This window comes from Hemitrygon akajei, chromosome 8, assembly GCF_048418815.1.
Source record: "Hemitrygon akajei chromosome 8, sHemAka1.3, whole genome shotgun sequence".
Lineage (NCBI taxonomy): Eukaryota > Metazoa > Chordata > Chondrichthyes > Myliobatiformes > Dasyatidae > Hemitrygon > Hemitrygon akajei.
This window is the reverse complement of record NC_133131.1, coordinates 121,807,283-121,823,538: the sequence shown is the minus strand read 5'-3', so window position 1 is coordinate 121,823,538 and position 16,256 is coordinate 121,807,283. Positions and strand designations below refer to the sequence as shown.

Here is a 16,256-nt window from a genome sequence, read left to right as displayed (position 1 = left end):
TTTGATGGCTCTGGGCCTCTACCCACTGGAATTCAGAAGAATGAGGGGTGACCTCATTGAAACCTGTCGAATGTTGAAAGGCCTTGATAGAGTGGATGTGGAGAGGATATTTCCTATGGAGCGGTGCCTAAGACCAGAGGACACAGCCGTAGAATAGAACGGTGTCCTTTTAGAAAGGAGGTGAGGAGGAATTCCCTAAGCCAGAGAGTGGTGAATCTATGGAATTCCTTGCCACAGATGGCTGTGAGGGCCACGTTAAGGCAGAGGTTGATAGATTGTAGTTTAGTCTGGACATGGAGGGATATGGGAAGAGGGCAGGAGATTGGGGTAGAGAGGGAAAAGGATCAGCCATGATTAAATGGAGCAGACTCGATGGGCCAAATAGCCTAATTCTGCTCCTATATCTTATGGTCTAACAACTTTTCCCCATTCCAGAGGTATCCAGAATAAGAGGACACTGGTTTACGCTTGTGGGTAAGAGAGTAAAGGAAAAACATTTTCACCCAGGGGTTGATTGGAATTTGGAATGCACTGGTGAGGGTGTTGTGGATGCAGGTACTCAAAACATTTAATTCGTTTCTAGGGAAGTACTTGAATGGTCAAGGCATAGGAGAATTAAGAACAAGTGCTCGGTAAGGAGGCATGATGGTGTAGTGGTTAGCACAATGCTTTACAGTACAGATGACCCGTGTTCAATTCCTGTCGCTGCCTGTAAGGAGTTTGTACATTCTCCTCGTAACCACGTAGGTTTACTCCAGGTGCTCAGATTTCCTCCCACAGTCCAAAGACGTAGCAGTTGGTAAGTTAATTGATCATTGTAAATTGTCCCGTGATTAGGCTAGGATTAAATTGGACGTTGCTGGGTGGTACGGCTCGAAGGGCCAGAATGGGCCAGTTCCTTGCTCAATCTCAATAAATAAAATGATCCCATTTAGCTGGGATAGATACTTCATGGTCAGCTTCTCAACTGCAGCTTCCCCTCTACATTGTTAACAAAGTCCTCGATTGCATCTCCTCCTTTACTTGCACCTCTGCTTCCACCCCCTTTCTGATAGAGAACAATGACTTTGTCTCTCTTCCCACACATGTGGCCCATCTACAGTATTTTGTGTTTCTGTTGTAGATTCCCTGCAATTTATTTTTCTTGTACTTTCTTTCTGGTTAGTTTGCTGAAGTGTATGTTCCTATTCTGTGTGATTAATCACCTATTCTGCATTTTCTATCAATACAGAGACCACATTGTGAAAATCAAATGCAGTAGCTAAATTAAAAGAATTAAATTGCTGCCTTGCTTGAAATAATGTTAATGGGAAAGAAAGAGATAAAATGGCAGGGCATTGCATATTCTGCAGCTACATCTGAAGGAAAGTGGAAATAAGTAGAGGTTAAAGAAGAAAAAATATAGGATTCTAGACTGCACAGTTCTTTTGGAGTAGTGAAAGAGGAGGGAAAGATGTGGATACTGATGGCATTGTGTTTAAAGTGAGAGAAATTACAGGGGATGAACCATGAATATGGTGGGAGGTGGCAATAATAGCTGAGGATATGGGAACATCTTCCATTCAGTGAGAGAAGAGGCACTGAGAACTGACACAGAAGTGCAGAAAATGGAACAGATATAGTTATCTGCGGAGAAAACCACTGGTAAAAGAAGACCATAGAAGCATTGAAGTCGAAGACAGTGTATCCATAAGGGATGCAATAGAACTGGAGATGTTGGGAACAGAGCTTTTGAAGGCAGCAAGGTGGAAAGAGCAAGTGGAAGTCTGTGGGATTGGAATGGATACCGGCTATTGACCTTTTCCCTGAAATGGAGATGGGCAAATTGAGAAAAGAATGGAATAGCCTGAGACATGCCATGTGAAAATGAGAACAGGATGGAACTTGACAGCAAAGGTGAAACTTTCTAATTATGTGGAAAAGTAGGAAGCAACTTTGAAAGCCATTGGTATACTGGGATAACTGTATTTTGAGGAGAGCTAAAACAACGAGGATTCAATATATCCCACAAAGAGACTTCTGGTCTAAATCTGCTTCAATGGGAAGTGGATGGATTGAAGTTACTCAATGCAAAAAGATATGGTCGTGGTTGAATCTCTATTCAAGTAAGAAGTGAAGGATGCTCCATTTACTCTGGTGTAGGTTGGGATTGTTGGAGGTGGGGTTGATCAATCATAGTTAAATAGGAAAACACTGGCAGGAATTCCTGAAATCTGATTGGCTGGATTAAACAATTTGCTGGACACAAAAAAATACAGCAGGCCCAAAAATCTGAGTGTGAAACAGAAAATGCAGATCAGGCAGCATCTGTGGAAGGAATGTTTCAACTTGATGGCCCTTCTTCATGCTGCCTGCATGTCATAATCCTCTTTCTGAATAGAGGATTCAGGCTCTTAATTCCATTGTATCTTTCGGGAACCTTTTTTTAAAGTCAGTGATAAGCACTGGCTCATTGCTAAAAACAGCATTTTAATCATAATGTTGCCTCCCTACTTTTAACCATTATGTTGGGCATGCATTTTGTCTAATATTATTTCTGAAAAGAGCTAATTTAAAAGAAAACAAATAGCTTTAGTTTCATTAGCATACAGAGTTATGGTTCCTCACAGATCCAATTATCATTTGAACATTCTATTACTTTATGAAGAAAGGCAGAATTATTCTGTGTTTGTTCCCTGATTTTGGTAATATGACTGAACAGATGACTGCAGAGGTACAAAGATGTTTTTATGTTTCACAGCAGGAGAAAGGACTCAAAAGTAATTAAGAAAGATAAATGAATGTATCAAAATGAATCTGAAGGCTCATTTTAACCAGTGTGATGCTGTTTTGTCTAAAAATCACAACAGGAGGTATTTCTAAGAAGCTTGCTCTCAGATCAATTGTAGCACTCTTTATGAATCCAGGCTGTTTGAAATGAAATTAGTTAGTTGGTTTCTGCACTAGGATATTAATTAATAATATCCTAATAGCCTGATTCCTGATGCAGAGTTTCAATCTAAAACGTTAACTATCTGTTTACCTCCACAGATGCCGATTGTCCTGCTGAGACCCTCCAGCAGTTTGTTTTTGCTCTTTTTTAAGTAATAATTTTAGTTTGAGTTGCAATAGTTTTGTCTAATATTTTCCACCAACCGCTCTCCCTTTCTCTTCTCACCATCTCCTGGGTTCTTCATTGGAAAGAAAACAATTCAATGTGTAATATGTTGCCATGTTTTCTCATTTGATTAATTTTCCACCATTTATGAATAAGAATATACTTAGCATTTTTATAAATAACTGGTACGTATTACAGCAAATGATCAGAAATTGGAGGCTCTAAATTGTACATTATCAACTTTATTTCCCAAAATTCTGAGTTTTTAAACGGTATTGAGTTAATTAAGTCCCTCTTGCAAAAAAACCCCATTAAACTAGGTCACCTGCTGTATTAGAGCTGTATCTTGAAGTTGTATACTTGGCTCAGAAAAAAAGTTGCTAACTTTCCATTAATAACATATTCATTTACACTTTGTGTCAGGGCAGGGAGGAAGCAAGCTTTGACTCTCTCTCTGCTCATGGTTCGTGAATTGTCTTTTGGTTGCAATTTTGCTGCTGGTATTGCAGTTGTAATGTGCCGGTGGTGAGGAACCACTACATTTTGTCATGCTGGTGCTCTGCCCACGGTAATGTTAGATAGGCATCGTGAGAGCACAGCAAAATGCTGAGGTCAAATGGTGACTTTGTACAGAGCCTATATATAGTGACCTTGTAGCTGTGTGGCTTTGGCTTCAATTTTTTTCTACCTCACTGGTTTCTGCTAAGCATTTTGGCCATAAGGTTTGATTTGTGATTAGGAATACCAGTGAATTGAAGCAGGAAACTTGCAGGCATACTGCTGTGCCACAATATAGCTGCAGTATGTTTTATAGTTCAAACGGTGCTGCAGTAATTAAACTGCTTTGCTATTTAAGTCTGCACACTGCCTTACCTATGAGATTTATCTGTATCTAACCATCTGTTTTGAAGTCATTTCACATTGCATCAGAGAGTCGTTGAGCCGTACCTTTTATCATCACTGGAATGAATAATATTCTTGAGGTGGATTCCAGAATGTGTCATACAAGCATCCTTTACATTACACTTCACAGATGATTGATGTAATTTTGAGGTCTTAATTCTTTGCATGATGAGCTTCTAATTTCAGCCAGGCCACTGTGACAAGAAGAAGGTGAAAAGGGATGCCTTCTATAAGAGCAAAGGAAATACTGTTGAATCTATCAGGTTAGGTTCATCTTGTATGAACTGACATCTGCCTAAAGCACACACTTCTAACATCAATCAAAGGTCTGACTCGGGATGGAGGGGCCTAAAAGAAAATACGTTTCATCGAGTTTGCAAGTTTTGTCTTTGTTTCATTCATAATACAATAATTCACAATTTCTGGATGTTTCCTTAAAGTGGCCTGTGTTGATTTTATTCACACAGACTCCATCTCAAGCTCACAGGTGTGAGGTTAATTTCTGGCAAAACTTTGCAGCATAGCTTTCCATTGTTACGGCTCAATTGTGTTGTTAGGAAACATAAGGACTGCTTTTAAATGTCATGTGTTTATTTGTAGTTTGAAGTAGCTCCTATTTTGCCTGCACAGCAACATTTATTTTCAAGCATCAGCAGAGTTTATAACCACACAAAATATGCTTTTAAATTTGTGCAGATACCAGCAGCAATAAGTTCTAAAGTCCATCCACCATAACTTTCATGGGAGATTGTCAGGAACCGTACAGAAACCACTTAAATTATTATTTATATAATTTAACCACGGTTTCTGTTCATTACAGTGGGTGCTTGGAGACCTTCTGCAGAAATTATACTTCAAAATACGGATTGAGATTTCCAGTTAAAATTTGTTCTAAGGGTGCTTTTTGTAGTGAATTAGAGTCGAGTGTCTTGCGCTAGATTAGTGGGACAACAACTGGAGGTCATGGGTTACAAGCGAAAGATGAAAAGTTTAAGGGGAACATGAGGGGAAACTTCTTCACTCAGAGGGTCATGAGAGAGTGGAACGAGCTGCCAGCAGCAGTGCATGCCAGCTGAATTCCAACGTTGAAGTGAAGTTTGGGTAGTTAATGAATTGTAGGGGTGTGGAGGGCTGTGGTCCTGGTGCAGGTCACTGGGAGGAGGTGGTTTAAATGGTTGGCATGGCCTAGATGGGCCAAAGGCCCTGTTTCTTTGCTGTACTTTTCTATGGCTCTATGACTTTATTACTTATTGACTTTATTATTTATGACTCTATGAGAGTTAGATTGAGCTCTTAAAGATAGCGGAGTCAAGGGATATGGGGAGAAGGCAGGAACGGGGTGCTGATTGTGGATGATGGATTGTGGATCATGGCTTTAATGACTGCTGCCCAATGTCTTTGACATCCACCATCATAAAATGGATCAAGATGATGGTCATGGCACCCATTAACTCCAGCCTCCGAGGCACGTTCAACCAACTGCAATTGTGTACCACTGAAACAGGTATAAGACAGACACCATCTCCCTGGTCCTATGTTCATCTTAAGAGCATCTAGACAATAAAGACACCTACATTAGTCTTTTGTCTATTGACTACAGCTCCACGTTCAATATTATAGTTCACACAAGTTCATCTCCATACTCCTAGACCTGGGACCAGGCACCTCCTTTTGCAAAGGGATACCTGGCTTCCTGACCAACAGACCACAATTAGCAAGGATAGATTGTAAAATCTCCAACACAGTTATTCGCAACACTGGAGCCCATAAGGCTGTGTTCTCAGCTCCCTACTTCCCTATCCATATACCTCTCCAAATGTCTTTTAAACATCGTAATGGTTCCTGCCCCTGCCACTTCCTCTGGCAGCTTGTTCCATGTACCTAACACCTCCTGCGTGAAGAAATTTCCCCTTAGGTCCCTTTTAAATATTCTCCCTCTCAGAATCAGGTTCATTAGCACTGACATATGACATGAAATTTGATGTTTTGGAGCAGCAGTACAATGCACAGACATAAAATTACAATAAATTACAATATATAAATAAACATTGCAAAAAGAAAGGAGTAACAAAGTGGTAATCAAAGACCCCACCCACCCCAGATGTTTTCTCCTCCCCACCCCCACCATTGGGCAGAAGATGCAAATGCCTGAAAGCACGCAACACTGGGCTCAAAGAAAGTTTCTATCTTGCTGTGACAAGACTAATGAATGGTTCTGTAGCACCAAAAGTTCTCCCCTGCACTACCTCAATGCACTATTGTAATGAATCGATCTGCATTAACAGTGTGCAAAGAAGTTTTTTGACTGTATCTTGGTACATTTGACAATAATGAACCATATTTACCAATACTGACAGTCACATTTTAGAAACACTTCACACTCTCATCCTTTGACACCATTACTATTCAACTTCAGATTTGGATAATTAAACTCTCTTGTTAGAACTTCACTATTTTTTTCTGCATACTTGGTCCTCCATTTCTCTCCCACTCATTGCTAACTTCTAGATTACATTCAATAGCATAATGTTCACATTACCATTTCTTAGTACTCAACAAAGAGATTTTGCTTGAACTCCTCTGCAACACCCTCTTTCCAGCAACATCAGATTACCTTCAATACATTAGGATGTATAACCTTCAAATTTGTAACTATATTTACATTCACTATGCATGCAGGAAACACAAAATGAAATCCTGTTAAATAAATAAAACAATTGTACCCAACAAATACATTTTTATTTTTAAAAGTGAACACAGTGGAGATTGTCTCTTGAGTTGCCAGTGATAACAGATGCGTAACTAAAGGCTGTTGACTCCACTAACCTCTGCACATCTGGATCCAGCTCAAATTATGTCAAAGCCAATAAGATGATAATTAATGCGAGAGCACTCTTTATTCCATTAATAGTCAAATATCCTTTCAGACCTTGATACCTACTAACTTCAGAACAATCCACTTTGTAAAAAAAAACCACATACATTAGTAATTAATAATGGCATTTTTTAAACATTTTACTAATGCAGCCGCACTTAAGCATGTACAAAGCATTTTTAAATTTAAGAACTTTTAAGTTTTGGAAAGGCAGATTAGTTCTGTAAGCAACTGGAAAACAACATTAATATTAGGACAACCAAATATACAATTGCTTAAAAACATCTAATCAAGCTGATTGACAACAATGTCCAGGATCATAAATCTTAAAGTGCAGCTGGAAATTTGAAATCTAATAGGATCTCTCATGGCAGTTTAATGTTTTTCGCTAATGCTCAGCAACACATTCCTGGCATTAAATTTTCACAATGAATTAATCATATAGAGGCAATTAATAGCCTGAATTTACATTATGAAGTTTCAAAAACTCTTCATGCCGAGCAAAACTTAAGGAAATATGTTTAAAATCTATGTGAAATGAATTAAAGTGAAGAAGGTAAGTTACTAGTCTGAACTCAGTAAAGGCAAATAATTTTATCGAAGTGTTTCCAACCTGAAACATTACCTCCATTGTTTTCCCGCAGAAATTGCCTGACCCACTGAATGTTTCAGCATCTTAAATTTCTATTTCATTTAATCACTGCTTTAGAACTAGTATTTTAAACTACAGTATCCCTTAACTACCTGGATAAAAAATGCATCTGTAAGCTTCAACTTTTTATATACAATAATGTCCATTTTCTCAAAATGAATTTGATAGCCTAGTGTTAGAGTATTACAGCATTTGTAATAGTGTGGGCAAACGATATCAAATTATGCCAGTATTTAAAAATTGAAATATTTTCCAATGCATTTCACAAAATGTATAAAGTTGTGAAATAATATTAAATCATAACCATAGCAGTTACACAGCAAGGTTACAGGTAAAGTATAAACAAGCAAAAGCTCTATTTCACACACTATATTATATAACAAGACTAAATCAAGAAATGGAAAATCATTAAAATATTGTGAAGTATTTTTGTTGCAACACTTATCTGAAACAAATACTTCATCTCCCTACATTTTTTATCTGGAATTCTTTTCCAAATTTTAAGTGCTTACACACCAGATTGTGAACTTTGAAGAGGCATTTAGACAGGCATATGAACAGGCAGTGGGTGGATGATGTAGACCACACACACGCAGATGGGATTCATTTAAATTGGCATCATGGTCAGCACAGACATCATAAAGGCTACTTCTGCGTCTTACTGTTCTACATTCTTCCAATGCGCCATGGGCCATCAAACTCACTTTTCTATGTTTCATTTACAGGAGGGAAGGAATTTTTAAGATCTCATGCAGGCAAGGTAAACAGAAACATTATGGTAAAGGAAGCAATATACTCTTTGACCTCGAGTCAAATTATTTATGTGAATGAGCCCCTTAAACTCCTAATTCCCCTCCTCCTCTGCTCTGCCTCCTACCTCACTACCCATATTACCAAAAAGACTTTTATTTGGCTGGCATGCTATTGCATAGGGAACTGGTTGGGAACCCTTTTCAACTCCACTGCTGCATGCTGCTATGCCAGGAACCTGCAAAGATCCTTGCCCACAGGTGCCCTTGCAGATGGGAATTGGTCGCAGCTCAGTGTGGAGATGCTGCTTACGAGGGCTGGCGTTGGGCTGAGCAGGGAGAAGGAGTGAAAGTGGGGCTGAATCTGGGTCATCACAGAGAGTGTGGACTATTGCTGGAGACTGGAAGCATGAGACCACCCAGATCTTACGAATTCTCTCACTGACTCCTGTTGGATGTGATGGAAAATTTGCCTCCCCAGCCTAGAGATTTATCTACAACAACATGCTCAATGGTGGGCACTAGCCATTGAGCTTGCTACCAGAGACAAGCCTCCACATAGCAGAGAATAGTGTACTCTGACAAAAGGATGGGGAGACAGTAGCTTCTCCTGCATACAGAAGGTAATGATGAGCACAAGATCAGGGCAGTCTCTTATACAAGTATTGCCGATTCCGAGCATTAACCCACACTCACAATGTGGGCTTGGGGGAACTGCAAGCTCTTTAACTCAATTGTGAGCAGCCGGGCCAATATCAGGCCCCAAAGGGAGCCACCGATTCATTGCTTGAAGTACGAGCAGAAGGTAGGATTTCCTGCCAGGTTCCCTGCACAGACACACTGTCAGTAATGCTTCTCAATGGCCCCTTTTAGCACAGATCCTGTTCACCCGCTGATTCCTGGATGCATTATGAGCACTAGCGTGGGTCCTCAGGAATTAACACTGCACTCTGGCCAGCAAGAAAAAACAAGCATCAACCCAACAGCCAGACAATTGCAAGAGGCAAAGGAAGAAGGGGATAGAACAAGATGGACAGATAATACTGCTTGGAATACATTTTTAAGGATATTTACACAAATGAATTGGAGAATGTGTTTCTGGATTTGTTCCTGGGTGAATAATTGTTTCCTACTAATGCAGGCATATGATTTTTAAAATGTGAGTGACACATGTAAGGAACATAATTTGTGCACAGATCAATTGTAATAAACAGTTCTTTCAGTCATAACACCCCCATCTGTTGTGGGTCCAGATTTTCATGTCAGGGCCAAGAAATCTTACAGCAACTTAACATATTTGTATAAACTACTTTATCTTGTCATTGCAAAATTACTCATTTTTTTAAATAAGTTTTTTTTCTTTATCTTTTTCAATATTTTTATTGATTTCTTATAAAAAAGAATACAGAGTCCAGGAGGATGTGTATCACATATCAATTACAATATATGTGAATCACATTTATAGTTTCATTAACCCACATCCATGTTAAGTAATTGAATCGTAATATTGAAAAGTAATAATTTTATTATTATACAAAAAAAATTCTAAACCCACTACCAAGAAAAACTGTTTGGTAAAGAAAGAAAAAGGAAAAAAATCCTTATCATAGAGTAAAACATATTATTAGCCAACATCTGTACTTGATAACAAATCAAAGATTTTGAAAGTTATTCAGAAAAGATCCCCACAATGTTAGAAAGTCTTGTCTTGATTAAGAAATTGAATAATGAATCTTCTCTAAATTTAAGCATGACATAACATCGCTTAGCCATTGAGCATGAGTAGGCGGAGCAACATCTTTCCACCTAAGCAACAATGCCCTCCTAGCTATAAGAGAAATAAAAGCCAAAATGTGCAAATCAGGTGTCTCCAAGATAATATCTTTTCCTCCAACAATACCGAATAAGGCAGTCAAAAGATTTGGTTTAAAATTTACTTTAAAAAGCACAGAAAATGTTTGAAATACTTCCTTCCAGTATTTTTCAAGAATTGGACATGTCCAGAACATACGTTTTTTTAAAAATCAGAAATCTACTACCTACCCTCCAAGTAAAAGTATTCTTTCTTAATTTCCACTAAACCTTCTAAGCTTACTTAAGCCCTTGACCCTGGCTCAAGACACATCTATTATAAGGACCCTATCTTTGTCCTTTATAATTTTGTACATCTCTGTAAAGTTCCCTCTATCCAATACCCTGGCAAAGCTCCTCTGCACCCCATCCACCACTATCCTATCTTTCCTATAATGTAAAACCTGAATTGCACACGGAAGTCCAACTGTGGCCCAACTAATGACTACATAGTAGTGCCATGACCTCCCTGCTCTCATATTATTTTCTCAACTAATAAACAACAGTTTCCCATATGCCTTCTTAACCACTTAATTACATGTGAGATCGCCTTCAGGAATGCATGGATGTATACTAAGGTCCCTCTGCCCCTCAATAATTACACCTATCAGGATTAAGTTTCATCTGTCACTGCTGTACCATTCTTCATGACTCACTAATTTTGCTCTGTAGCCTAGGATGAATACTGTCATCAATTTCGATGTCATCTGTAAACTTAATAATCCCTCCTCCTAGTTTTCCTTCAAACAGAAAGACTCCGACATCGTTCTCTGCGATGATAGTCATGAGTTGTAGGCTTCTGGTCACATAACAGCCCTCCATCACCACTCGCTATATCCTACTGTCGTGCCTGTTTTGGAAACAACTTGACAATTTATCCTTGATCCAACGGACCGTGCCAGTGAATGGGACCTTGATAAAGGCTTTACCACTGTCCAAGTAGATGATACATTTGCACTGTTCTCATCAATACACTTTGTTACCCCTTTCAAAAATATAATCAAATTAGTGAGGCAGAATCTCCTATGAATAAATGAAGACTATATTTGCCTAAGCCAATTATTAATTATCCATAATTTTTCAAAATAGTGCTGTAATAATTTTAGTTCTAAGTTAAAGGACAGGCAAGACTTTAATTTTTCATTTTAGTTGAAAAGCAATCCCAACAGTGCACATTCCCTCAATTCTTAATCAAGTATCTGCTAAATTCTGATGTTGAATCTTTTTAGTATGATGCCTTGAACTCCTTGTGAGTCTAAGAGATTACTCTTGCTCACTGAGTCATTCCAATCTCTTAAAAGAACTATTATACTGAATAATTCATAATGTATTATCCTACTCTAACGGTCTGGTATGTGACTCTTTAAGAATACAAAACACATTGAACATGAAACAGAGTAGCACAGGAACAGGCCCTTCAGCCCACAATGCCTATGTAGACATTAAATTAATCCCTTCCACTCACTCATGATCTGTTTCCCTCCATTGCCTGCATATTCATGTACCTACCTAAAAGCCTCTTGAATGTTATTATTTTATCTGCTCCCACTACAACCACCAGCAACATTTTCGAGGAGCCTACCACTCTTTCTGCAAATCAACTTGCCACACCCATCCCCTTTAAACTTTTCCCGTCTCACTTTAAAGCTACAACCTACTGAACTCAACATTTCTACACTGGGCAAAAAGGTTCTGGTGGTCTAACCTATCCATGCCTCTCATAATCAGATTTCCTCTCAGCCTCCACCAGTCCAGAGAAAACAATCTAAGCTTTTCCAACCTTTCCTTATAGCGAATACCTTACGACCCAGACAACATCCTGGTCACTCTAGACATCATGGTATAGTGCACCAGTTAGCACAACGTTACTAGAGCTTGGGGTGTCAGAGTTCAGAGTTCGCGTTCAGCATCCTCTGCATACCCTCCCAATGGAATGTGTGGGTTTCCCCCAGGTGCTCCAGTTTGCTCCCACAGTCTAGAGATGTACCAAGTAGACTAATTGGTCATTGTCCCATGATTAGGCTCGGGTTAAATCGGTGGGTTGCTGGGATGGTACAGCTCAAAAGGGCCAAAAAAAAGCCTATTTTTTGCTATATCTCTAAATAAACCTCTAGTAAACCTAATCCAAAGTCTCCACATCCTTACTGTAATGTGGCAACTAGAACATCAAACAATATTCCAAGTGTGGCCTAACTAAAGTTTTATATACTCTATGTATGTGCCAGGAAATTTGAGTTGCCTTACATTCTTTCGCTTACTGTTCAGGACACTCACAGATCAGGCAAGTTTTCCCTCTACTTCACAAAACAGCATCTCAGACTACAAAACTTGAATTACAATTTATTCTTCCACCTGTGTTCAACACCTTTTAAAGAAAGTCAACAACAGGATATGAACATAAGTGGGAAGGCCAACCATTATTACCCATTTTTAAGTGCTCTTACGATGATGATGATGAGGCACTTTCATAAATCACTGCAATCCTTCAGCCAAATGATCTTCCTCCTCACTGTATAGGGAGTTCCATGAGTTAGGCCCAGTGATAATGATGGAGTGACAATATTCAATTCAAGCTCAATTGTCATTCAACCGTATACAAGTACCCATGAATACAGCCAAACAAGACAGTGTTACTCCAGGTGCAAAACACAGTATCAACAGTCACACAGCACAAATAGAACATACAAAATAGTAAGATACAGCAAGAATCCAGACTCGAGCCATCAATGCCACAGAAATCTGCAGTCGACAACAGAGCCTGTCTTCTGGCCTGTGAACAGTGGGGGTAGCACTGATTCCAGCCTGGACGCTGCGCCAGCTGTTACCATCTGGGAAACAGTACTGCAGCATAAAAGCCAGGACCAACAGGCTCCAGGACAGCTCCTTCCACCAGGCCATCAGACTGATTAACTCATGCTGACGCTACGGTATTTCTGTTATATTGAATATCCTGTTGGACATAATATTTATAATAAATTATTATAATTGAACATTTGAACGGAAATGTACTGTAAAGAATTTTACCCCTCGTGTATTTGAAGGATGTAAGTAATAAAGTCAATTCAATTCCGGTGGAGCGCACTGCCTCCGATGGCTCTCAACACCAATATATTCTAAATCAGGTTGTACAAATTAGAGGGCACCCTACAGCTCGCAGTGTTGAGAACAAAAGAAAATAGGTGCAGAAGTAGGTCATTCAGCCCTTCAAGACTGGCTCTCCCCATTCAATATGATCTTGGTTGTTTCTCTCCTCTTCTGCATACATTTCCCATAGCCCTCAATTCATTTATCTTTCAAAAAGTTATCACTTTCCTCTTTCAATAATTCTAATGATCTAGCCTCCCCATAATGTTGTGGGGTGGAGAATCCAGAAATTTATAACTCTCTGCATTATGAATTTAGGAAGTTACATTGGTAAAATCTTCACTCATTTCTACTGCAAGTTAATTGTGTGGTAAATAAATATCATGTGGGAAAATACCAGAAACATTGTTCAATATTTTGCTGGCCATTTTTCAAGTTAAACGTGCAAGCAGGTGAAAAATCCACTCTAATCCGTGTTTCTACACCCTGGTGTTGTTCTGATGAATCTCAGTAGCAATGCGGCCAGGGATTTGCCCCAAGGGTGGAGCCATTTCAAACATCCTCCAGCCTTTACTGATGAACTTGCCAACCAACAAATTTCAAACACTAAACTATTGACAAAATCACCTACCAATGTTTGTCTAATGAAAACCATTTTACCACTGACTTGTTTTCCCCACAGTAAAACCTAAATGACTAACAGGAAGAAAGCTTTTACTAATGTTTTAATATTTAATTTTAAAAGTCAGTAGACAATAGCTAATAGGTGCAGGAGTAGGCCATTCGGCCCTTCAAACCAGCACCGCCATTCACTGTGATCATGGCTGGAAGCAAACTGGAACCAAAATTCAACATGCATCACTGTAACAGAAGAATGGACTGCCTTTTAAGGGTGAAGTGGATCACAGGTTCATTTATTATCAAAGTATACAACTCTGAAATTCTCCAGTTCTCTGGGTAGCTGGATCAGGTGTTGTTGAGAAACATTCCCACGAGGGTCAAATGAAGAACAAACAAATCTAGAGTTCCCTCGTTGATGAAAGAGACACAGAGGACGATACAACAAATAAAAGACTGCTTATGGTAAGTGGTGGGTTGTAAATGCCAACGAATGCCAGGGAGGATGCATGAGAACAGTATCCGCCAACATAATTCAAAACCTAATTGTTCTACAGGCATATGTGGAAAAAGGGTAATACACGAAGGAATGGGGCTGTTAAGGAAGAAAATAGCAACTTGCTCATGAATGCTGAGGATAATGTTGTTACTAAATGAGACCTTTGCATTTATTTTCATCAGGGAAAAGTGCTTTCAAAGTGCTAGTGCAGGTTGAAGACATAGGATGTGTTAAAAATTAATAGCATGAAAGTATTAAAGTGGCTGAATTCAAAGTACCCGGTACATTTGTCACCAGGACTAGATCGGATATACCTTAGAAAGTTGAGGAAAGATTGGGATGAAATTCCAGAAGCACTGACTTTTATCTTTAAATACTGTCTGGATATGAGTTGGTATTAGAGGACTGGCGATTGGTTACTCCCTGTTCAAACAGCAGAGTAAAGATAAACCCAACACTGACAGAGCAATCAGTTTAACCTTGATGGTAGGAAAGCTATTAGGAACATTGATCTGGGCCAGAATTGCATGTCACCTGGAGAAAAATGGATTAATTAAGGCAAACTAACATGAATTTGTAAGGGCAAACTGTGTTTAACCAATTCAGTAGATTTTTTGGATGAAGTAAGGCATGGAATTTACTGCATTATGCTCATCAATATGGTACACGAACTTCCAGAATGTTTTAAGTAAGTTGCCATAAAACTGGCTTAACAGCAAAATGAAAATATTTGGCATGAAAGCAGCATTATGGACATTAAATTAGCTAAATAATAATAGAGGGTTGTGGTGAATAGTTGTGTTTCAGACTTGAGGAAGGTGAAGTTGGTAGTCCCCAAGATTCAGTATTGGAATATTTCTGGCATGGACTTAAGGATGCAAGCAATTTCTAAATATGTTGATGACAAAAAAAAACTTGGCAGTATTGTGAACTTAGACGATGGTGGTAGATTGCAGCAGCGTATACAGAGCCTAGTGGATTGGCAGACTTGTGGCAGATATGGTGAATTATGAGATGATAAATTTTAGCAGCATAATAGAATGTAGGATACTGTCTTAAAAGGGGTGCAGGAGCAGTGGAATCTTGGGTTAAGAAAATGGCTAAGGCTTTCATGTTTCTGGACCTTGTCAATAGGGGCATGGAGCAGAATATCACTAGTCTGGTCTCAGCTGGAGTATAATGTTCAGCAGAGACATGATAGTGCAGATGCTGGAACCCGGAGCAACAAGTGTGATGCCACAGGAACTCATTGAGATGCCAGATATATTCCCTTCTGGTTGTGGCATTATAGAAAGTATATATGGACTATATATATATATATATTTGTGGAACAAGCTTCTGGTAGAAGTGGTAGAGGCAGTTTCGATTTTGTCATTTTAAAAAAATTGGATAGGTACATGGACAGGAAAGGAATGGAGGGTTATGGGCTGAGTGCAGGTAGGTGGGACTAGGTGGGAGTAAGCGCTCGGCACGGACTAGAAGGGCCGAGATGGTCTGTTTCCATGCTGTAATTGTTATATGGTTATATATAGACTATACTGAAGGTCCAGATAAGATGTGGTTCCAAGAAAGAGAGACTGCGGTTACAAGGATGGATGAAGTTTTTGATCTTTTCACAGCTTTAAAATTCTGGTTAGGCATCTCTGAAGTATTTCATTCAGTTCAGGTCACCGTCTTATTGGAAAGGTGTGGAGACTATGGAGGGGGTGCAGAAGAGGTTTACCAGGATGATGCCTGGATTAGAGGGTATGTGCTATAAGGAGAGGTTGGACAAAATTGGATTATTTACTCTGGAACTGCTGAGGCTGAGTGGAGAACTGATCGAAGCCTGTACAATTATGAGACGCGTAGGCAGAGTGGACCGCTGGTATCTTTTTCCCATGATCAAGATGTCTAACTCTGGAGAGTAAGTATTTAATGTAAAAAGG

General features: G+C 39.2%; 1 protein-coding gene across 3 annotated transcripts in view; it reads left to right on the top strand.

Moving 5' to 3' along the window:
• cdk14 (cyclin dependent kinase 14) overlaps positions 1–16,256 on the top strand; it is a 590,315-nt gene that overhangs the window by 78,781 nt on the left and 495,278 nt on the right. The window contains exon 1 of one of the 3 annotated variants that reach the window (XM_073054505.1): positions 13,038–13,054. The exons of the other annotated variants lie outside the window; for them this stretch is intronic. The gene's annotated coding sequence lies outside the window, so the exon portion shown is untranslated. Of the gene's footprint in view, positions 1–13,037; positions 13,055–16,256 lie in introns of those variants that run through there. 3 annotated transcript variants of the gene reach the window in all.